Source organism: Lissotriton vulgaris, chromosome 5, assembly GCF_964263255.1.
Source record: "Lissotriton vulgaris chromosome 5, aLisVul1.2, whole genome shotgun sequence".
In the NCBI taxonomy this organism is placed as follows: Eukaryota; Metazoa; Chordata; class Amphibia; order Caudata; family Salamandridae; genus Lissotriton; species Lissotriton vulgaris.
This window is the reverse complement of record NC_141693.1, coordinates 550,878,291-550,901,259: the sequence shown is the minus strand read 5'-3', so window position 1 is coordinate 550,901,259 and position 22,969 is coordinate 550,878,291. Positions and strand designations below refer to the sequence as shown.

The window sequence follows — 22,969 nt, the reverse complement described above, 5'->3', positions numbered from 1 at the left end:
AATCAGAGTTCAGCAGACTTGGGTTGTTGCTGATGCTATGAATGCGATCTTCACATATAATCATCAAAAACAACACAAAATAATAATAACAATAACAACAACAATAATAATAGTTACTATTATTATTATACTTATTATAAGTGATGCAGTTCTCTTCTTGGGAAAATAAGGAAAGTACGACATTGAGGAATGTCGCAGAGAGGTTGGCGTCCAACAGGGCTGGGCCAGATTCAGTCACAAGTCAGACATACAGAATGAGTGCCTCGGAAACACGTAAGCAGGTCAGTCATACGAGCCAACGGGTGAGGGCCCTGCCTTCCACCCTGCTGCGTCAGTACTTTAACTAAACTCAGTTCTCTCGACATTCCAGCCACAAGGTTGGTGTTTGCCTACCAATCCCCTCCAGACGCTGGTTTGACCGGATGTGACTGACCGACCCTCGCTACCGGTATTTTAAAAGGCGGCCTGGCAAGCGGAAGCGTTTCAAAGATGAATTTAGTCATGATGGAATCTGCCCTGATCTAATCCGTTCCGAACACCCGAGACTCGAGTCAGCCATCAGAATGGCTCAGTAACGTAGCAGGTCGTCACTGGCACTAAACAAGCATAGCAAATGCCGCCCCACTCCCCACTCTTGGTTTGGTAAGCCCGGGTGACACTGCGCCTGCTGCACTATTGCTAGTTCCTCACTCGAATTGGCTTCTCGCAGCCCCGTTGGCCTTTCTATGGCACACCTCACATGAGTCTGTGTGGACCGGCCTGACGGGACACTTCAGATGTCCCTGCAGGCCAGTCGCCCTACTATCTACGCTCGCCTTCATGGCACGGCTGATTAGGCTCCGTTTGCGCAGCATCCTCTGTGGGATGCTATGGAGAGAAAAAAACACGTGAGAGCACGTGTCTCAAAGCAAACAAGCGCCCCATGATGATACTTCTGCCAGGGGCTTTCTCTCACAGAAGAATGATCACTGAGGGACATGAACCGGTGGCGTCTCAGCGAGACGTGTGCGTACCTTCTTTTTATGTGTTCATTTGTTTTTTATGACACTGTAGCAATGCTGCACCACAGAGATTCTGTTAGAGGGACAACGTCCCCCAGACGCTCCGCTCCCCCTCACTCATTGAATCCCTTCTGCACATCCTTTGGATCCGTCACCTTGGAAACTGTTGCCAGGCAACCCTGCTCCTCCTCTGCACAGCAGCAGCAGCGGTCCAGCATCCCTGTACACAGAGAGACCCCGCAGCACCCAGCCTTTCTGCGCCATTGAAGACCCCCGTAAGTTATCTCAGCTCTTATTGTACGCCAGGCGTGCCCGTCAGCGCCTCGAGGCCCACTAGCGACCGCCAAGTGCTTTGTCTACCGGCCAAGGTTTCAGGCACACTGGCACTTGGCGTCACAGCGTCGGATAGGATTTCGCCCCCTTTATCGGGCTATGGGATCCTGTCTAAGGCCAGGCCACTTTCTCATTGATTGGGGCTAATGGGGCAACCTTCTGCAGTTTCTCAGCAGCGAAGGCATCTTGTTTGGGGGCGCTCTGTTTGTGTGTGTGTGTGGGGGGGGGGGGGGGTGAAGGCGCAGGCTGACGTTTTCGAACGTTAACGAATTTCGTCGAATATCCCGAATGATTAATTGTCTGTCCGATGTTAATGTGACTTTAATAGCCGGGAGGGTAACTCGGTGGGTTCAGAGCCTCTTACAGACATCTGACCTTAACCTGCAGGTTACACGACGGAATCCATGCAGGTACACGATGCTTGTCTTCTTTTATATTCGGTCATAAGAGTTGGATTTTGTTGGGAGTTGGGTACAAAAAAGGCATATGAAGCGAGTAGGGCGTTCGTTTTGTTGTGTATGCTAAATAACCAGCGAGTATTGTATCGTGGGTTTTAAATATACTCTACCCAAATTTCTCGGGCGCTTGCGTTCTTAGCCTTGAAGGCGGAGGAGGCACCACAGCCATCTTTACTTCACTGCTGCACATCCGTGTGAATGCCATTGATGTGCCCTACCTGCTGTAGACCGGCTTGCATATGGCTGTGTCCAAACTGAGGTGGCATGGTGGGCAAAAGAACAATGGCTTGGAATGCTACCCCATGCGATTGCCAGTGGTTAGGCTTATTGCACGCATTCCGCCCATCTCCATTTGTGTGTTTGATGCTATGCCCTAAGTGGCGAGGGCATGCCCGGACGTGTGTCCCATGCTCACTGTGCCACGAGAACCAAGCTGCACCCGACTGCTGAGCCAATCAGAGTGAAAGGGGGCTTGGGGTACTTGTTTTCCGGTTCAAGGAGGACCTGGCCTGGTAGTTCGGGCTGAACTGTTATTATTGGAGCAGGGCGAGGACTTATTGCATATGGCCGAGTCAAAACTGAGGTGACATAGTGGGCAAAAAGCGATGGGTTGGAAGGATACTCTGAGCATTGCCAGTGGTTAGACTTATTGCAAGCATTCCTCACATCACCTTTTGTGTGTTTAATGCTACATGGTTCCCGTGCTCACTGTGCCACTGTAACCAAACTATGCCTGATTGACAAGCCCCAATGAGGGCAAAACTAGCCTTGAGCTGCTTCTATTTCCGTTCAGGGAGGACCTGGCCTGGCAGTTCGGGCGGGACTGTTACTTTTGGAAAAGGGTCGAGACTGATTTGGAAATGGCTGGGCCCAAACTGGGGTGGCATGGTGGACTGAAAAACAATAGGTTGGAATGCTATGCAGAGTGATTGCCATTAGTAACATTTATTGCAAGCATTCCTCAGATCAATAGTTGCATGTTTAGTGTAAAGCCCTAAGTGACAAGGATATGTCCAGATATGTGTCCTGTGCTCTCTATGCCACCGGAACCAAACTACACCCAACCAGCCACGGCCTGTGGAGGGAGTTCCGGTGGGGCAGAAACGCAGGGCGGGAGAGGGGCAGGGTGGGGGGTGATAAAAACCGGATTATGGAAATTGGAGATAAGTAAACAATTTAATAAATAAAACTAATTTCGTAGCGTGCCCTACATTGCAAAATGTGACGCAGCGCGCGCTACGAAATTCGTTTTGTTAATTAAAACATGGAGCAGGTGGCGGCCAGTTGTTTGGGGGAGAAATAGCACACCAGGAAGAGAGCTAGAAAACATGTGTATTCTCATGACGTGCTGAAAGAAAAAAGTAAATTGTTATAGAACAGGGGTTGACCCAATTTAGTCAAAGGACCTGGGTATTCGATAATATAGAAAACAGTTGGTCCTCAACGAAGATTCACCATATAAAACAATTATTGCATTTGGTTAAGTACATTTTTAGTCAACTCAAGAGTAAATCTGTACTGTTGGTTAGATAGGTATACTAGCCCACATTGTCAAAATATTATACAAAAAGCACCAAAAACCTTGGGATTTTAAATGAATCCAATCGGATAATCTTATTTAATATACAATTCAAAAAAGGAAAGAATTTAGCAAATCTTTATACAAATATTTATATTAACAATAAACAAAAATATATTTCTATGATAAAAGAGAGGCATGCAGAGAGAAAGATCAAAGTGTGTGCTCAAGTGATTGTTCAAGGAGATCAGAGAAACAAAGTGCAGATTACTTAAATACAAAAATTGAGCCTGCCCTAGAGAACGCTTGCAAAAAATGTAATTCTTTTTTACTAGCTTGTAGTTATTCAAACTCCATTATCCTTGGTTTGCACAGTCGGCAATGGGATATGAGAGGGAAGGAAATGGGGAGAGGGGGCAGAGACTAATAGGTGCAAGCTCCCACAGGGAAATGTCGACGTTTCGACCCAACCATAAAACGGGTAGTTCAAATCCTCAACACAGGGTCTTCATCAGGACAGGATATGGGGAGGGGGCGCAAAAAGTCTTTCAGAGTGCACGCAGGTTAAAAACCATTGTCATTGGGCACCCTTCTGTAGTGTATCAACACACGTGCGACGTTTTGTCCGCACTCAAAAAAAATTTAATCACAGATTGACACCACCACTGAGTTCGGGGATGCTTTCCAATGAAAAAATTAAGTTGAATTGCTAATTTTGCTGTCCAAAGCACGGAGGAATTAATCTTCTCACAAACGTGCTGCCCGACTTGCCTGCTCGTCTTCGCGTTATGGAATGCGGAATTTCATTTGAACTACCCGTTTTATGGTTGGGTCGAAACGTCGACATTTCCCTGTGGGAGCCTGCACCTATTAGTCTCTGCCCCCTCTCCCGATTTCCTTCCCTCTCATATCCCATTGCCGACTGTGCACACCAAGGATAACGGAGTTTGAATAACTACAAGCTAGTAAAAAAGAATTACATTTTTTGAAAGCGTTCTCTAGGGCAGGCTCAATTTTTGTATATAAGTAATCTGCACTTTGTTTCTCTGATCTCCTTGATCAATCACTTGAGCACACACTTTGATCTTTCTCTGTGCACGCCTCTCTTTTATCATAGAAATATATTTTTGTTTATTGTTAATGTAAATATTTGTATAAAGATGTGCTAAATTCTTTCCTTTTTTGAATTGTATATTAAATAAGATAATCCGATTGGATTCATTTCAAATCCCAAGGTTTTTGGTGCTTTTTGTATAATATTTTGACAATGTGGGCTAGTATACCTATCTAACCAACAGTACAGATTTACTCTTGAATTGACTAAAAATGTACTTAACCAAATGCAATAATTGTTTTATATGGTGAATCTTCGTTGAGAAAGAAAAAAGTAGTTCCCTGAATGGGAAGAGTGGAAAATACAAGGGATTCAATCAAAAGGATGGTAAAGAGACTGTGCTTCGGGGGAGGAACAAACACAAAAAGAGGAAGGCAAGCCATCAGAAGCAGGCAAATGAGAGTGTCCATAGAGCCAGTCCTCTGCACATCGGCTATCGGCTTTAAGTCCACAGTAAGATTTTGGTATAATCCACAAGAGATCCTTTGGCAATAGACAGCTAAAAGCTTTCTCTAGATGAGATCTAACTGTGTCTGCAATTCTGCTTAGTGGAGGGCACCATCTGTGTTACATCTCCTCCCTCCCATATACCGTGTAAACACATGCTTGAACCTTACAACACCTTAGCGCAAGTCCTGGGAACTGTATGCAGGGCTATGCAAGACATCCCTTTGGACCAGTCAATGCAATCCCATCTCCTCAGTCTGGAACGGCCCACCAAGGCTCCGGTTGAGATCAGGCAGCAAATCCTGTTTTGATTTCAGTCTCCGTTTGCATCATAAAACAGAATTATAGCATAGACATAAACTGCCCCTGCAATTTGTGACACAGAGAACATGCCAACATCGCAGGAACAAATTACATGCAATGTTGTATTGTACACCCAGCAATAAAATAATAATATAGCAATACTCTGGGTTATATAGCTCAGCTAATCACCCACGAGAGTCTCAAGGCGCTGTTCCTAGGCAAGAGGAGATTAGGTAATTTGCCCAGAATCACAAGATGTTGAGCCGACTCCAGACTTGAACCTAGTTTCCCAGCTCCAAAGTTGGCAGCTCTGGCCGTTACGCCAAACCCTGTACCTTGCCAACATGTATAAATTGTGTGTAACCCTGCATTTCTGGATACACAATCTGCAATCAAATGCAAATTATCCACCCACCAATGTGTGCACCCCACGCTAATGTAAACTAGGTGGTGTGTAATTTGTACATGAATTTTGCAGGTGCATTCTAATCAGGGACTAAGCAGGCTGAGGCAGTGACTTCTCGGGACCTTCATGTAGCTGACAGAAACCACATTATACAAATTATTTCAATGGACCTCTTTATGGTATCAACTTGCATGATACCTCCTAAGATGCCTAACGTCCCCTTGAGCTCCAGGCCAAAGTCTAAAACATTTGCTCTTGGAGATCTCTGGAGATCCTCTGTGTATTTCATAGTTTGGTGAGATAGGCTTGATCCCGGTCACCCGTGTCACAACTTTTACACAAGACAACATTTAAGGTGCCTTGAACATCTCACATATATTCACAGAACGAATGTCCTCATGGTATCTGCATGCTTTAGGGCAGATCTTCAAAGATTCTGGATCAGAACACCATGAAAAATTCTCCTCACCCTGCACAAGGGGTCGCAATGTAACACCAATGACTCTCATTATTAGTTGAGAGGGAACATCATTTGGGATTCTCAGTGTCTGTGGTTATGGAAGGTCACTGTAGATGATCACTCCTTCTTAAAATGGAATTTCACCAGGTTCTCTTGTTACTAAAGCCTGGAACCTAAATTAGAATTATGATCTCTTCATGAAAAGACACTCAGAAGAGACTTTGTTTTAATGCCACTGTACCCTAAAATATTTCTAGGAACTGTTGCTCTCCTGGACATTGAAAAATTTGATAAACCTTGTACTATGAGTATGCTACATCACTAGGGGCTAGATGTACGACCATTTGCTTTTACGACTTGCAAATTGTGAAAAGTTGCGACTCGCAATTTGTGAGTCGCTAAACCAAATGTACAACAGTGTCAGAGACACTCTTAGCAATTCCCAATGGGGTCGCAAAATGCGAGGCTCATGAATTTTACTGAGCCACTCACAATTTGCGACCTTATTGGGAATGACTTGCCCTTCCAGGGATGGTGGCCTGTTGAACTCAGCAGACCTCCATGTCTGGGACTGATTTTAAATAAAGCAGTTTTCTTTTAAATGCAGCCAGTTTTTCTTAAAGAAAAACGGGATGTATTTGAAAAAAAAAGAAACCCTTTTGTTTAATTTTTGAGGGCAGGCAGTGGTCCCATGGACCACTGCCTGCCTTTAAAAAATATTTCCCCATGCATTCCAAGAGGGGAAGGGGTCCCCTAGGTCCTGTAATAGCTACTACAACATATTCTTCAAGTCGTGGTCAGCCAATCACAGCACTATTTTAAACACTAATATCTAAAAAATGTCAGAACAGATGTATAGCAATTACCAAAATGAATGTTTTCAGAGTTAAGTTCTAACTTTTTGTCAAATTTGGTGTAACTGTGTTGAGCTGTTTTTTCTGTATTTGACAGCAAACTTTTTAGTTGCAGCCAGCAAGACGTGCGGTGGAGGGGAGTTCAAATAACATTTTATTTTTTAATTGTTTGTGTGTGTGTGTTCTAGAATTATTCTAAATTAGAGAAATCTGGGATTTATGAAGTGTAGAAAATTGCCCTGAGATGGATTTTTCCACAAAAGAAATTAAAGCATTTAATATCTCAAATTTCCCATCCTTGCACCTTTGATCCATTTATTCAAATGCATGCGGACTCTTCTAATAAACTCAGGCATAATAATCAGTTAATATGTGTCCTGATATTAACAAAAATATTTGTGTTTTGTTTTTGAAAAAGAACAACGCTTGGTGGATGGCCTTCAAGACCAACAAGGGCCATCCACCAAACTTTATGGTATCTTCAGAATAACTGCTATGACCTTGTTTTCTCTGATGGCCCAGTGATCACTGTTGGGCCGGCGAGATCTCTAAATTTGGCAGGTGGTATTCCGTCAGGGTGGTGGACGTAATTTCCTGCACCATCCAGAAAGAAGATGGAATGCTTGCCATACACTAAATTAAGCCCTCTATGATCTTTACCGGAAGGTGCTGGGGAACAATATGTAGTGATGTGTGTGTTGATACTGTAATTAGTCTTGTCTCAAGTATTAGCTATGAATCTACTGGGTAGACATTGACCAGCTGGAAGCCAATCAACATCCAGCAGTTTGCTAGTGTGCAGCTGTATGATTTTCAGTATGTAACATAGCATGTTAATAAATCCCCGTTTGGAGTAATGATAGAATGATAGCAAGTCCTTGCACTTTTAATTAGCAATTAGCTTTAAAGACAAGAGACACAATCAGTAGTTGAAGTGTAAAAACAAATGACCTAAGTCACGAGAGATAATGTGAGTCAGTAAGAGCAGGCAAACCCATGTATTCACCCTGTCCTTTGAACAAAGCCAAGCATAGTTAGCCGGGTCACTAATTAGCATTTGCAGGAGTCAAAGGTTATCTAAATACCTTCCTTTAATGACACTCATAAGGCAAAGTCACATCGGTAACATTTTACAGTTTACTGATTATAAATGTAACACCACCCTGTCGTAGAAGCATTACTCATGAGAACTGTCGATCAAGGGCAGGCTCAGTGGAAATATTATTCCTATCTGGGGTGAAAGGTTATATTGACATACTTCTAGATATCCTGTTCGCATTCCCAGGCACAACATCACATTATTGAGGATACGGCCAAAAGGCAGAAACTTACACAGGACAAACATACACACGCAGCAAAGGATAGACACACAAAGAGGCACGCACACACACACACATGCACCGTGCAGACACACAAACAAATGGCATTTCCATACTGTTTGCTTTACCAAAGCGGAGCATGTTTTTCTTGTTCAAAAACTCTACATTCTTAACTACATGATTCTTTTTGTCTGATTTGTACTTCAAACACCCACATGTAGCCCAGTATTTCACTTACTTTTTTCAATAAGCATTCTACACCTTTGTCTTGCTAACTGTCCTAAAATACGTAAGAAATACATAACAGCTAACAAGTGTAATATGGTCATACATTGCCTTCTCCGGGTCCAGATGACATTTGCAAACCTCCTTATCTGGTACGTTTCCTAGAGTTCAATTGTAGACCTCTTTAAGGGCACAGATTTGGGTTAGGTTGTTGTGGAAAGCTCGCTAAGTATGTCACATGCTCAAGGAATAATGGGGCATATGTATGAACAAGCCCTTTTGCGATTCCTTAACGAATTTCGTTGCCTACGCTGCATCACATTTGGCGATGCAGCGTAGGCAACGAAATTCGTTTTATTCATTTTTTTCGTTACTTGCCTGTAATGGTCCATATCCCGCATTTTAAAACCCCCCACACTGCCCCTCCCCCGCCTGACGTCACCGCCCGGTATAACGTTTTATTCATTTTTTTCGTTACTTGCCTGTAATGGTCCATATCCCGCATTTTAAAACCCCCCACACTGCCCCTCCCCCGCCTGACGTCACCGCCCGGTATAACGCCCTGCACGGGCCGGGCCTAAAAAACGTTTGTTTTTGTTGTTTTTCGAAGTTTTGTTATTGGTAGGCATGTGGATCTTGAAGGTGATGATGTTGTAGTTGCTCCAGCTTATGGGAGAGTTCTCTGTAACTGTGTCTTGTCCTAAGGTGCAAATAAGAAAAAAAGCGTGTGCCCCGTGCAGTGATTTGGGCAAGAAACAACACGTTGTAGGTTGAAGGCTTCAGGTTGGTTGCAACAGCTGTGGTTAGATTTCTTTTGCAAACCATGTGTTGAGGTCTCCAAAAATGGATGGGTTTGGGTGGTCAAGATTGGTGCTGGTTACTGTATTTTAAAGTGGGATTTGTGCGTGGTTCTTTATATCTGTTTGTAAAAGCTTTATTTTGAATTCTTTTGTCATAAAAGACATTTTATGAGAGAAATACAAAATAAGCATATCAAACAACAGCATACTAAAAATAATATATACAAGCGATCCATCCAGGTGCACAGCTGCGCCCTCAGTGTAAAGTGCAGTTACTGGGTCAATCAATCAATCAAAGACATTTATAGAGTGCTCTACTTACCCGGAGGGTCTCAAGGCGCTAGGGGGGGGGGGCAGGGGAGTGCTGCTACTGCTCAAACAGCCAGGTCTTGAGCTTCTTCCTGAAGGAGAGGTGGTCTTGGGTCAGGCGCAGGTCGGTCGAGAGGGAGTTCCAGGTCTTGGCGGCCAGGTAGGAGAAGGACCTTCCTCCTGTTGTCGTTCTTCGGATGCGGGGGACGGCGGCGAGGGCGTGACTGGCTGATCGGAGGTGGCGTTTGGGAGCGTAGAAGTTGATGCGGTTGTTGAGGTAGCTCGGGCCTTGATCGTGTAGGGCTTTGTGTGCGTGGGTGAGGAGACGGAAGGTGATTCTTTTGTTGACGGGGAGCCAGTGCAGGCCTCTCAGATGTCCGGAGATGTGGCTGTGTCGTGGGATGTCGAGGATGAGTCTGGCTGAGGTGTTCTGGATCCGCTGGAGTCTCTTCTGGAGCTTGGCAGTGGTTCCGGCGTAGAGGGCGTTGCCGTAGTCCAGTCGGCTGGTGACGAGGGCCTGGGTGACCGTCTTCCTGGTCTCGGTGGGGATCCACCGGAAGATCTTCCGTAGCATGCGCAGGATGTTGAAGCACGACGAGGAGACGGCGTTGACTTGTCTGGTCATGGAGAGGGAGGAGTCCAGGATGAAGCCCAGGTTGCGTGCATGGTCTGTCGGTTTGGGTGCGGTGCCCAGGGCGGGGGGCCACCAGGAGTCGTCCCAGGCGGAGGGTGAGGAGCCCACGATGAGGACTTCCGTCTTGTCTGAGTTCAGTTTCAGGCGGCTGGTCGTCATCCACTCGGCTACGTCTTTCATCCCTTCGTGAAGGTTGGCTCTGGCGGCGGCGGGGTCGTTGGTCAGGGAGAGGATCAGCTGGGTGTCGTCGGCGTAGGAGATGATGTTGAGGTTGTGTTGGCGTGCGATGGCCGCGAGGGGGCTCATGTAGACGTTGAAGAGGGTGGGGCTCAGCGAGGATCCTTGAGGGACGCCGCAGATGACTTCGGTGGCCTCTGACATGTACGGTGGTAGCCGGACTCTCTGTGTTCTTCCGTCGAGGAAGGAGATGATCCATTCCAGTGCCTTCTCCTGGATTCCGACGTTGCTGAGGCGCTGCACTAGGGTGTGGTGGCAGACAGTGTTGAATGCCGCGGAGAGGTCTAGGAGGATGAGGGCCGCTGTTTCTCCGTTGTCCATCAGGGCTCGGATGTCATTGGTGGCAGCGATGAGGGCGGTCTCGGTGCTGTGGTTGGCTCGGAAGCCAGACTGTGAGGGGTCGAGGGATCCATTCGTCTCGAGGAAGGCGGCCAGCTGTTTGTTGACGGTCTTCTCGATGACTTTGGCTGGAAACGGGAGGAGCGAGATGGGGCGGTAATTCTTGAGTTCGGTGGGGTCCGCTGTTGGTTTCTTTAGTAGAGCGCTGAGTTCGGCGTGCTTCCAGCTTTCCGGGAAGGTGGCGGTGTCGAAGGAGGTGTTGATGATGTCCCGCAGGTGGGGTGCGATGACCGCGTCGGCCTTGTTGAAGATGTGGTGAGGGCAGGGGTCGGTCGGAGATCTGGAGTGGATGGAGTTCATCATGCGGACGGTGTCTTCGGTGCTGATCGGAGTACAGGCGCGGAGGGTGGTGGTGGGGGGCGTTGGTGCGGTCGTGGCGTGCGTCGGTTGAGTGCTGAAGCTGTTGTGTATGTCCGCGATCTTGTTGTGGAAGTAGGAGGCGAGGGAGTTGCGGAGGTCTTGCGATGGGGTGATGTCGTTGTTTCCGGCGTTGGGGTTGGAGAGCTCTTTCACGATGTTGAAGAGTTCCTTGCAGTTGTGTGCGTTGTTGTCCAGCCGGTCCTTGAATGCAGTTTTCTTGGTGGTGCGGATCACTTGGTGGTGCTTCCGGGTGGCAAGCTTGAGGGTGGTCATGTTGTCCGGTGTTGGTTCCCTTCTCCAGACTTTCTCGAGGGCTCGGCAGTTCTTCTTGGAGCTCTTGAGTTCGTCGGTGAACCATGGGGCCTTCTTGCTGCCGGGTCTGCTGGGCGGGGTCCTCAGTGGGGCGAGTTCGTCCGCGCAGTTGCTGATCCACTTCGTGAGGTTGTCGGCGGCCTGGCTGGGGTTCGCTGAGCTGGCGGGAGGGTGCTGGCTCAGGGAAGCGGCGAGCTGGTCGGCTGTGATCTTGTTCCAGCTTCTTCGGGCAACCTGTTGCTGGTGGTGGTGGATCGTCGTTCTTCTGAAGGTGAAGTGGACGCAGCTGTGGTCCGTCCAGTGGAGTCCTGTGGCGTGGCTGTAGGCGATGTCTTTGCTAGATGAGAAGACGGCGTCGAGTGTGTGTCCGGCGAGGTGGGTGGGGGTGGACACCAGCTGCTTGAGTCCGAGGTTGGCGAGGTTGTCGAGCAGGGTGATGGTGTTGTGGTCGTTGTTGTTCTCCAGGTGGAAGTTTATGTCCCCCAGGAGGATGTAGTCAGCGGAGGGGAGGGCATGCGGGCTGACGAAGTCGGCGATGTCCTCGCTGAATTGTGTGCGTGGTCCCGGGGGTCGGTAGATCAGGGTGCCTCTGAGGGTGGTCTTCGGGTCGGTGTGGATCTGGAAGTGTAGGTGTTCGGCGGTAGTCAGGGTGTCGTCGGTGTTGGTCTGATGTGGATGGTGTCCCTGTGGATGATGGCGATGCTTCCTCCCATCTGGTTGGCGGTGCGGTCCCTCCGGGTGATCTTGTAGCCCTCTGGGATGGCGATGGCGATGTCGGGCGCTGAGGAGTCGTTCATCCAGGTTTCCGTGAGGAAGGCAACGTCAGGAGCTGTGGTGTCGAGGAGGTTCCAGAGTTCGATAGCGTGTCTATGGACGGAGCGGGTGTTGAGCAGGATGCACTTGAGGTGGTTGCTGCTGGTGTTCGGCTTGGCGGGTGCTGGTGCGGGGCAGGTCCGGATGCAGGAGAACTTGCAGGCGTGGCAGCTGAAGGGTCCGTGGGTGCGTCTCGGGGTTGCTCGGTAGCATCCCGGGACTCAGCCGGTGTTGATCGCGTTGAGGGTGGCGGCGGTGTACGTCCGGCGGGTGGGCTGGTGTCTGCGGGGCCCAGGGGTCCTGGCACTGGGCGCGGTCCAGGCGCGGACGGGTGCAGACGGGCTTACCTTTGGCGCACCTTCGGCGCTCAGTCGGTGTTCCCGCTGCGCGCGTCCACTGCGCGGTCGCTCCGGGGGCGTCATAAGAGGGGAGCCGGGAGGGAGGGTCAGCTAGTTAAGAAGTTAATACACATCATATCAGCAACAAGCATTTGCAATGCAATAGGTCTCGCAGTAGGAAAGTTTGAGCTATTGGTATTGTAAATGACACATTTTTTATTAATGTGTTGGTTTTGAAAATTGCAAAATTAATAGCTTTGTCATTTACAATGTCAATAGTTTTAACTTTCGCAAATGTGACACCTATAGCATTTGTAATGCATTATGTGTTGTATTTACATGACTTGGATGTATTGATATTACAAATTACAATGGCTTTTAATTTTTTGTAATAATACTTAAATAAAAGCTATTGTAATTAATAATGGGAATAGCTTAATTTTTTATAAAAAACGTTTGTGAAGATTATGCTCAGTGTATTTTATTGTGACGAAAATCCAAGAACAGAAGTGAAATATTAACATCTTTTTGTGACATTTGTAATAAAGCTTGAAACATTGAGAGAGCATATTTGAACCAGTTGTTGTTGAATGGTTGCACAGATTGATGCTGTGGTGGCGCTGAGTGATGTTGTGGTGGCGACGAGTGATGCTGTGGCGTTCAGTGATGCTGTGGTAGCGCATAGTGATGTTGTGGTGCCTCTAAGTGCTATTGTGGTGCCCCTGAGTGATGCTGTGGTGGTGCTGAGTGATGCTGTGGTGATGCGATAGATAAAGTAAGTGCGATAGATAGATAGAGTGAGGGCGATAGATAGATAGAGGGAGGGCGATAGATAGAGGGAGGGCGATAAATAGATAGAGTGAGGGCGATAGATAGATAGATAGATAGATAGATAGATAGATAGATAGATAGATAGATAGATAGATAGATAGATAGATAGATAGATAGATAGATAGATAGATAGATAGATAGATAGATAGATAGATAGATAGATAGATAGATAGATAGATGGATAGATAGAGTGAGGGCGATAGATAGATAGATAGATAGATAGATAGATAGATAGATAGATAGATAGATAGATAGATAGACAGATAGATAGACAGACAGACAGACAGACGGGCGGATAGATAGATAGATATATAGATAGATAGATAGATAGATAGATAGATAGATAGATAGATAGATAGATAGATAGATAGATAGATAGATAGATAGATAGATAGATAGATAGATAGATAGATAGATAGATAGATAGATAGATAGATAGATAGATAGATAGATAGATAGAGGGCGATAGATAGAAAGACAGAGTGAGGGCGATAGATAGATAGAGTGAGGGCGATAGATAGATAGATAGATAAATAGAGTGAGGGCGATAGATAGATAAAGTGAGAGCGATAGATAGAGTGAGGGCGACAGATAGAGTGAGGGCGACAGATAGAGTGAGGGCGACAGATAGATAGAGTGAGTGCGATAGATAGATAGAGTGAGGGCAATAGATAGATAGAGTGAGGCCGATAGATAGATAGAGTGAGGTGGCCTCGTGGTGGACGTGGTGGTGGCTGTGGTGGTGGTGGTGGACGTGGTGGTGGTGGATGTGGTGGTGGTGGAGGTGGTGGTGGTGGATGTGGTGGTGGTGGACGTGGAGCTGATGTAGGTGGGTGTGGTGGTGGTGGATGTGGTGGTGGTGGAGGATGTGATGGGGTGGATGTGGTGGGGGAGGACGTAGTGGTGGTGGATGTGGTGGTGTTGGAGGTGGTGGTGGAGGTGATGGTTGTGGATGTGGTGGTGGAGGTGGTGGTGGGTGTGGTGGAGGCGGTGGTGGTGGGTGCGGTGGTGGTGGATGCAGTGGTGGTGGACATTGTGGTGGTGGACATAGTGGTGGTGGACGTGGTGGTGGTGGACGTGGTGGTGGTGGCCGTGGTGGTGGTGGACGTGGTGGTGGTTCCTAAAAACCATGTTAGAAACACGAATGTCTTTGGTAAACATAAACGCTATCCCATTGAAAAAACAATACAACCTCAAAAAGTTATGGATTTTGGCGTGTGACAAAGACCCATGTAGATTTACAGAAAAACTGAAAGGTTGTTTGAAAGCCATTTCGGTGGGGTCGTCTTCTACCGTAGGTAGAGCAAAAGGAGGTGATCCTTCAAGGCTTCCAGAAGGCATGAAGACAAAGCGTGTGAAAAGGAAAGCTTTGCCCACAATAAAGCTCAACTTTCACATTCCAAAATTAGTTGCTAAATGACTACGCCCCTCCTCAATCTTCTGCAGATTTCAACAATCCATACACTAATAACTACCACCACTTAGAACTGTAAAACAGCCATGGAGGGATGTTGGACTTGGCCCTTCTGGCAGGTTCACCCCTGAACTTTTTGCTTTTAATGGTGACCTGGTGGTAGTGATTTTTGGTTTCTGCGCACTTTCACTGTGTCCCAGTGGAAAGTGCGTGGAGTGAGGTTGGCCTGCCCTCCCATAGGAATGCATGGGGAATGTCTGTGTCCCTGGTAGTTCCTGATGCGTGAAGCGTACATGCTCAAGTTTGGTATGTGCGAACTTGTGAGAGTGAATGCTGCGCAATGGTATGTGCGGCGTGTATGTGTTTAGTGGGGAAGTGCCACTTCTAGACATGGCTGTAAGTGTGCTGTGAGGGTGCTGGAGTGTGATTGGCTGGAGCTGGCTGGAATGCCAGGCTCCAGGATGTCTGGATGGGTCTGCCCAGTGGTGAGTGCTGAGATTAGCATGCTGATGTGAAGGGAGGAGTGCACCTGTGTCCTGAATGAGGCTGGGTTTTCCCCACACAATGCTGGCTCCGCCCCCTGTGGTGCGACTGATGACGCTAGTCCTGCCAGTGAATGAAAAGGGTGATTGAGCCATCAAGGGTGCTCCAAAACCAGCTGCGACTGGTTTCTCCCCCACCCTGCACCTACAGACAAAGGAATTTACAGTATAAGAAGGGGCTGTGTCCCCTAACAAGATGTTCTCTGCCAGGATTCTGCCTGAGGGGGCTGCTGCTGTTGCTGGGCCAGAGGACCGCCACTGACGAGGCTCCGTTGCAAGGAGAGCAGCCCCGCGCTGCCCAAGAGAAGAGGCCGGCAGTGTTTCCTGTCCCCCGCAGCACCAGTGAGGTCCCGGTGAGTGCGGGGGCAGTCTCTCTTTGTTCTCGGAGCGGCCCCAGTTGGCAGAGGGCTGCTCCAACGCTTCAGGGCATTTCCTTCGAGCCCACGAGGGGCCCTGGGGGCATTATATTTATAAGCCTGCGAGGCTCGAGGCACCATTGGTTAGGAGAGCCCCGAGAGGCTCGAGGCGCTCATTTGTAAATACGAGCCTGTGAGGCTCGGGGGGCAATCTGTTTCTTAGAGCCCTGAGAAGGCTCCGGGGGCAGTACTTGGTGTTTGAGCCTAAAGAGTGGCTCCAACGAAGGGGCCCAGTTGTTTTTGAGCCCCGAGGCTTCACCAGCGGCCGCAGTGCTTGTTTCAAGCCCACAGGGCTCAGGGGGCATTTTTGCATTTCAAGGCCCCAGAGAGGGGGGACTCTAACACTCCTGAGGGCACAGTGGTAGTTATGAGCCCTGAGAGGCTCACAGCCCCCATTGTGCGTTCTGAGTCCAGAGAGGCTCGTGAGGGCCCAGTCAGTGGCGCAGAGCCTGCGAGGCTCCAGCGTTGGCCCATCCTTGTCTTCACAGCTGCCCAGCACTTTGTGGGCAGATGCCACGTTTAGGACCCTGACACTGGGACACAGGGCGTCCTAGCGCCAACAAGGCCAGTTGGCCTAGGGACAGTCACAGGTGGTGACTAATGTGAATTAATGCGTCATGTGCCATGTTCTTACACCGCTGAATGTATGTTATGCATCATGTGTTATGTGCTTATACCCCTACAGGTATCGTGATACTTAGGTGGTTGTTCTTGCTAGTACAGGTGGTGCTAGTGAGGTCCTGGTTCCCTGCGTGACCTGTTCCTAAGGTGGTTAGGATTGCGTAGGTGGTACTTAACCTTTACCAGTAGTTACTGGTTGTGTGCTTTATGTTCTATTTTGTGCTACAGTGATTTACATTCTATGTTCTAAGTGCTAATTCTACCTAGTGCTAAGTTCTAAAAGTGCTGATTCCTGACAGTGGTCCATGTGGCCCTGTCTTGTACATATCCCCTGTAAATTCTGCCCGTGCCTGTTGGCACATTGTAAAGTGTGTGTTTTATCTAATGTGTTTTGGTATAAAACAAAGGCTATTTTTATATATAACCTTGTGTGGAGTTTCCTTTGTAGTGGGCGTTGGGTGTTGTTGCTGGGGTGCGTGCGCAAATACGTAACTCACATAGCCTCCAAGTTTAGCCTTGCTGCTCGCGCCACGTTACCTGGAGGCTGAGCAGGGGTTATCTTGGCGTGTAACTCCCTTGTCCTGACTTAGAAGTGGTGGTTTCAGACTGACTTTGGCGCAAGCCCTGGCCAGCCAAAGATCCCATTTCTAACAAGGGAGAAACGAAAGTCCCAACTGGATCGATGTTCTGCCAGAAACCAAGTCATGAAGAAAACTGATGCAATCTAATCTGTGAAGTGTAGTCAGTAAAGGAGTCACACAAATAGATTTCCAAGGGGAAACTTACTATTAAAATGTATATAACACAGCAGTTCAATCCCACACAGAAACAGAAAACTTCAATGCAGCTTTTTGACATTTTTTATGTACCGTGCTATTTTTCGTCCATCGATTAATTCCTCCATTCAGCAAAAAGGTTTCTGAATGAGTCACATCCCAGCATCGGGAGGCAGAACTGGATACAGGGAGACTTCCCAGACAGAATCCAGATTCGCTCACAGATCTGCCGACGGGAACAAAAGAGTCCCCGCCCCGCTGTCAAAACCTGGTCGCGCCCTGACTCCGTATGGAAGGAAATGCGCTGGGCTTGCGGCCTAACTCGCACGCCATAGATACCGACTGTCATGTGGCATCAGCACAATCTGTCAGCTTACTGATAAAAGAAAACAGATAGTGGAAAGAATGAGTGTGCACAGCATGCGCTCTTTAAAATTGAGACGCTGCGTTACTCGTGTAGACACAGAGCATACGCAAAGATACATAAGGTTGCATATATTCATGGATCAATTTTATAATGTTGCAACATATATGATGATACTGTAACAAACACATGCACATTCTAAGTGATGTGGCCAGTACCCTTTCCTCATGGGTACAGCAGATGTTTCTAATTTGGCAGGATGTATAGTGATACATTCCTACACTTGCGTTGTAGCGGAGCAATGCCACCCCCGGGATGTCACCACATAAGAAACTAAATTGTGCCTCCGAGCCGAAAAAAACGCCTGAAGGCTGTCGCTGTGCGAGGACCAGGAACCAGAAGCTGAAGAGGACAAGATTTTCTGATGTGTTGGGAAAAGGCAGGAGAAACTGTTACGCGGAAATTAAATAAGAACGTAGCTAGGACAAGCGAAATGTCCCTCTCTGGTGAGTCAAAGAAGTGTACGCAGACTGTATTCTCATGCATCTAAAATAACAGTATAAGTGTAAGTGCCCATATTTGCACAGCCAGGTTATGGTAATTCCCTTGAGCTTTGTAACACACTCTCGGCAAGGATGAGGCCTCTCACAAATAAAAATCAAGTGCCAATGAAGGAAGTGGGTGGCAAATGGTGAGCAATTTCGCGGCCGCTTTGATGTTCTCAGTGGCCGCGCTGCTCACTGAGAATATCAAAGCAGCCGTGAAAATTCTCCCACAGCCTGCAGGCGGACAGATGGTGTGCGCTTTGATGTTCTTGTCTGTCTTGCTTTGTGGGAGGGGTAGGGGGTGGCAAATTGCAGTGCACGCGCCTGGCTCACATGAACTGTATGCGATCCGCAGTGAGTAGACTTTTTAGGTCTGCTTACTATAAATCAGCCCTCCTTAAGGTAGCAGCACATAAGGTTAAAAATAAGGTCTGAAAGTGCACATGCATGGCATATGATTTTAAAGCTAAAATAAGCAGCCTTTGAGCCCTTCAGTGATTGCGTATTAACGTAGTTCCGCAGAGTGCTGTGCTATTCCTGCCAAGAACCTCCGTCTGGTGAGCCATGCATGAATAGGAAACTTTGCGACAAAACACACAAAGAAGGGTCTGGGATCAGACCTAAGGATGCGCAGGGCAACGTGATAGTCCCGTGTGCCCAGATGCCGGCACAATGGTTTTAGGCACTTGGCCCGTGGGATGTTATATGCTGCGTGTTGGACCTGGAGTTACCAGTCCGCCCAGGGTAGCCTGGCACAAGTGGTAAGGACTATTCTCAGAGACATTTGTGTTGTGATTGCGTCACACTTTCCACAGCAACCCAGTGCCCATCCACTAAAAATAACACTACACCAGGTTAGGAAAATATAGTATGCTTTATAAAAATTTCTCAAGTTATCTTATTATGTCAGTCAAGAATTGTTTGAATACATTAAACACTTTCACATTTGATTTCCTGCATCAATGGGCATACAAAATTACATTTAGTACCAGCACTGGGTTTTCTAGGGGAGAATGAATTCAGTAATTCACTTAATGCTTTAAATTTCAGGCAATACTTTTTGTGATTCAAACAAACCTTAGCAAGATAAACATTCCACTTCACTTTAAAGAAGCAAGATTGCACATTACCACCGCCTGGAGACCATTCATGTATCTCTTTTCTAGTATCATTAGATTATGCTATGACACAGCAGTAGTCTGTATAATTCACCCCTGGTAAAATAAGAACAGGCATCAATTTTCATCTTAACATGCAATAGAACTGGTCATATGAATTGTTCTAGCTTCGTTTTAACTTTAGAGGAAAGCCAGCAATAGTTCGAGGACAGGCGATTCTCAGTATAGTGGGCCTGTTACTCGAGCTCCCTTGGCTACACAACAGTTTTTACTAAGGTTCCAGAGATCAGACCGCCCACTTGGCCCTGAATCGTTTTCTCTGGGTTTATGTCCCGCACCAGCCCCCAGATCCCTGCTTACTTGTGGCTTTAGGGCTATTCGTTTTCGTCTCAGCCGACTCAGGCAGCTGGAATTAACCGAGCCACACCTTCAGCTCTATGGTGTAGCGTCTTCTCCCTCGCAGACAAGGCCGTCTCCCACTCTGGGCCTGCGCGGGGAGAGTACGCTTTTGAGACCAGATGAAGCCGACTTTGTTTTGGCTCGACCAAACTTCAAAGCCAACATGTTGCCTCCTTGAGAGCCGCGCTCCACTGGGCTTGCGCTGGGAATCAGCGGCCGCACTGCCACGCCACCGCCTCCTTAGCGCAGTTGTCAGGTTCCTCTTCAGACCTGCGTGTTGATAGAGCCACTTCACTGCTGCTCCGCCCCTACCGCCCCGCCGAGACCTTCACCGCGTCTGCGCTGCAGTCAGACGCCTCAGCGATTCCTCTCAGCGACAGGCCACAATGCCGGCACGCCTCCAGTCCCGATGCTGTGGGAAAGGCAATTCCCCACTCCAGCAGATCCTCGCATTACGAAAGGAGGGAAGAGGGGGGCTACCTCGGTGCAGCGTTTCCTGTCACAGGTGAGAGGGGACAGGCCAGGGCAGGAGTGAGTTTGTGAAGGAACCGGGGGGGGGGAAAGGTTGTCGGACTCTCACCGTCTCCCCCAGGGGTTGCCAAAGTTTTCAGTCAGCTCCTCCTCCCGATGGGGTAATTGAGCAGATCTGTCCGCTCTTCGTGAACCCCAGCAGTCTCCTGTGTTCACCCAGTGAAAGGGTCATCCCTCTTATACGATGAGGACTCTCAGCCAGAGTTTAAAAGGAGATAAGTTTGGGTAAGGCCAGATCTATGGTTAGAAGGGGAGATGACAGAAATAAGGAAGCAACCCTCTAGAGAAGTCAACCCTCTCAATGTTCTAACCCCCCTTGATGCCACAGCCTGCACTCCCACCAACTCCTTGCTGAACAAAATGGCCGCCCAGATTCTGACCTTATATACTCTAGGTCCAGTTCACCAGAAGGGGCCAGAAGGTTCTAGAGTCTCCCCAGTATAATCCAAAGGCTCAGGTTCCTGAGGTAAAAAAAAAGTGGCAGTTACAGGCCACCATTTTGTGTGTCTCTGTAGTTACCAGAGCACTTAGGCCTCAAAAAGCTATGGAATAAAGTAGCACCTAACCCCAAGGACATCACCAAAAATTCCAGTGGACTTAAAAATGACAAGGAGTAGGAGGCAAAAAGGGGACAAAATAAATAAATAAAAGGAGGGACCACCCAAAGGGCTGACAGGTCTAACACGCGTCCCCCCCGGCTGAAAGTGGGGAGAGCTACCCAACCCCTTGGGAGTTCTCATCACTAAGGCGGAAATACTTAGAGAGACCATCTGCATTGGCGTGGTCCACTCCAGGCCATTGTTCCACCCGGAAGGCCATTCCCTGTAGGGATATAGACCATCTCAACAGCTTAGGATTCTCTCCCTTCATTTGCATCACCCAACAAAGGGGTTGGTGATCGGTCTGCACCAGGAAGTGCGAGCAAAACAGGTATGGCCGCAGCTTCTTCAGAGCCCATACCACCGCAAAGGCTTCCCGCTCAATTGCACTCCACTTCTGTTCCCGGGGAAGCAGTCTCCTGGACAGTAAGACAACAGGTTGATCCAGACCCTCTTCATTGAGTTGCGATAACACTGCCCCAATGCCATGTTCTGATGCGTCTGTTTGGACAATGAATTCCTTGGAAAAATCAGGGGCCCTGAGGACTGGAGCAGCACACATTGCTTGTTTCAAGGTGTCAAAGGCTTGCTGACATGCCTCCGTCCAGACTACCCGTCGGGGTTGCTTCTTGGATGTAAGCTCAGTTAGGGGTGCCACAATGGTGCCATACCCCTTCACAAAGCGACGGTAGTATCCTGTGAGGCCCAGGAAAGCTCGGACCTCGGTTTGAGTCTTGGGGGGCTCCCAGGCCATGATAGCCTCAATCTTCACCTGGAGGGGCTGCAACGTTCCCCTGCCCACCAAGTGGCCTAGGTACACCACCGACCCCTGCCCAATCTGAAATTTACTGGCCTTGATTGTCAAACCAGCCTGTTTCAGGGCTTAGAGAACAGCTTGTAAGTGACACAAATGGTCCTCCCAGCTGCTGCTAAAGACGGCGATGTCGTCTAGATACGCAGCAGAGAAGGCCTCCATCCCGGAGAGGACCTTGTTCACCAGCCGCTGAAAAGTGGCAGGAGTGTTCTTGAGCCCAAAGAGCATCACACAGAACTGATAGTGGCCCTCAGGCGTGGAGAAGGCTGGCCTTTCCTTTGCTCCATCTGTAAGGGAGATCTGCCAGTACCCTGAGGTGACGTCAAAGGTACTCAAGTATTGGGCAGCTCCCAGCCGGTCAATGAGTTCATCCGCCCTAGGGATTGGATGAGCATCAGTCTTGGTTACTGAATTCAGTCCCCGGTAATCCACACAGAACCTTAGTTCTGGAGTGGTACCCGGTGCGGCAGCTTTTGGTACCAGAACCACCGGACTGGACCAGGGGCTACTCGAAGGTTCAATTACTCCCAGCTCCAGCATCTTAGTGACTTCACTGTGGATGCTGGCCTTCACCTTGTCAGACAGCCAGTAGATCTTAGACTTCACAGGTGGGCTGTCTCCTGTGTCCACATCATGGGTACACAGGTGGGTCCTTCCCGGGACAAGAGAGAACAGTGAGGAGTACTGCTCCAAGACCTGCTGGCAGTCCTCCCGCTGTTCAGGAGTTAGGGATGGGGAGAGAATCACTCCCTCCACTGACCCATCCTTTTCCGGAGACGAAAATAGATCAGGGAGAGGCTCACTCTCCTCTTCCTCTGCTCCATCGGTCCCCATCATTAAAATGACCTCGGGCCCCTCATGGTGGGGTTTGAGGCGGTTAGCATGGAGCACCCGCAGGGGCTGCCGGGGGGTCTTCAGATCCACTAAGTAAGTGGCCTTACCCTTCTTCTCCATCACCTCAAAGGTGCCTGTCCAGCGATCCTGGAGGGTACTAAGCTCTCCAGGTTCCATCACCCACACTTTCTGGCCAGGCTCCAACTCCACAGGGTGAGCACTGTGGTCATACCACTCCTTCATCACTGCTTGGCTGGCTTCCAAGTTGTCAGAAGCTTGCTTCCACAACTTAGCCATTTGGCTCTGGAAGGCCAGCATGTAGCTCACCACATCCTGGGGAAGCTTCCTGGGAGTCTTTTCCCATCCGTCTTTCACCAGGCTGAGAGGTACACGCACAGGGTGCCCATACAGAAGTTCGAAGGGGCTGAAGCCCACTCCCTTCTGTGGCACTTCCCTATAGGAAAACAACAGACAGGGTAGGAGGACGTCCCATTTCCTCCGCAGGCTCTCAGGCAGACTTCTGA

General features: G+C 48.4%; 1 protein-coding gene across 2 annotated transcripts in view; it reads left to right on the top strand.

Annotated features, from left to right (window-relative positions):
- The first annotated feature begins 261 nt into the window (after nucleotides 1-261).
- LOC147711222 (neuronal vesicle trafficking-associated protein 1-like) overlaps nucleotides 262-22,969 on the top strand; it is a 107,450-nt gene continuing 84,742 nt past the window's right edge. The window contains exon 1 of one of the 2 annotated variants that reach the window (XM_086922008.1): nucleotides 262-281. The gene's annotated coding sequence lies outside the window, so the exon portion shown is untranslated. Of the gene's footprint in view, nucleotides 282-1,184; nucleotides 1,277-22,969 lie in introns of those variants that run through there. The other variant, XM_086922007.1, reaches the window with a different exon arrangement.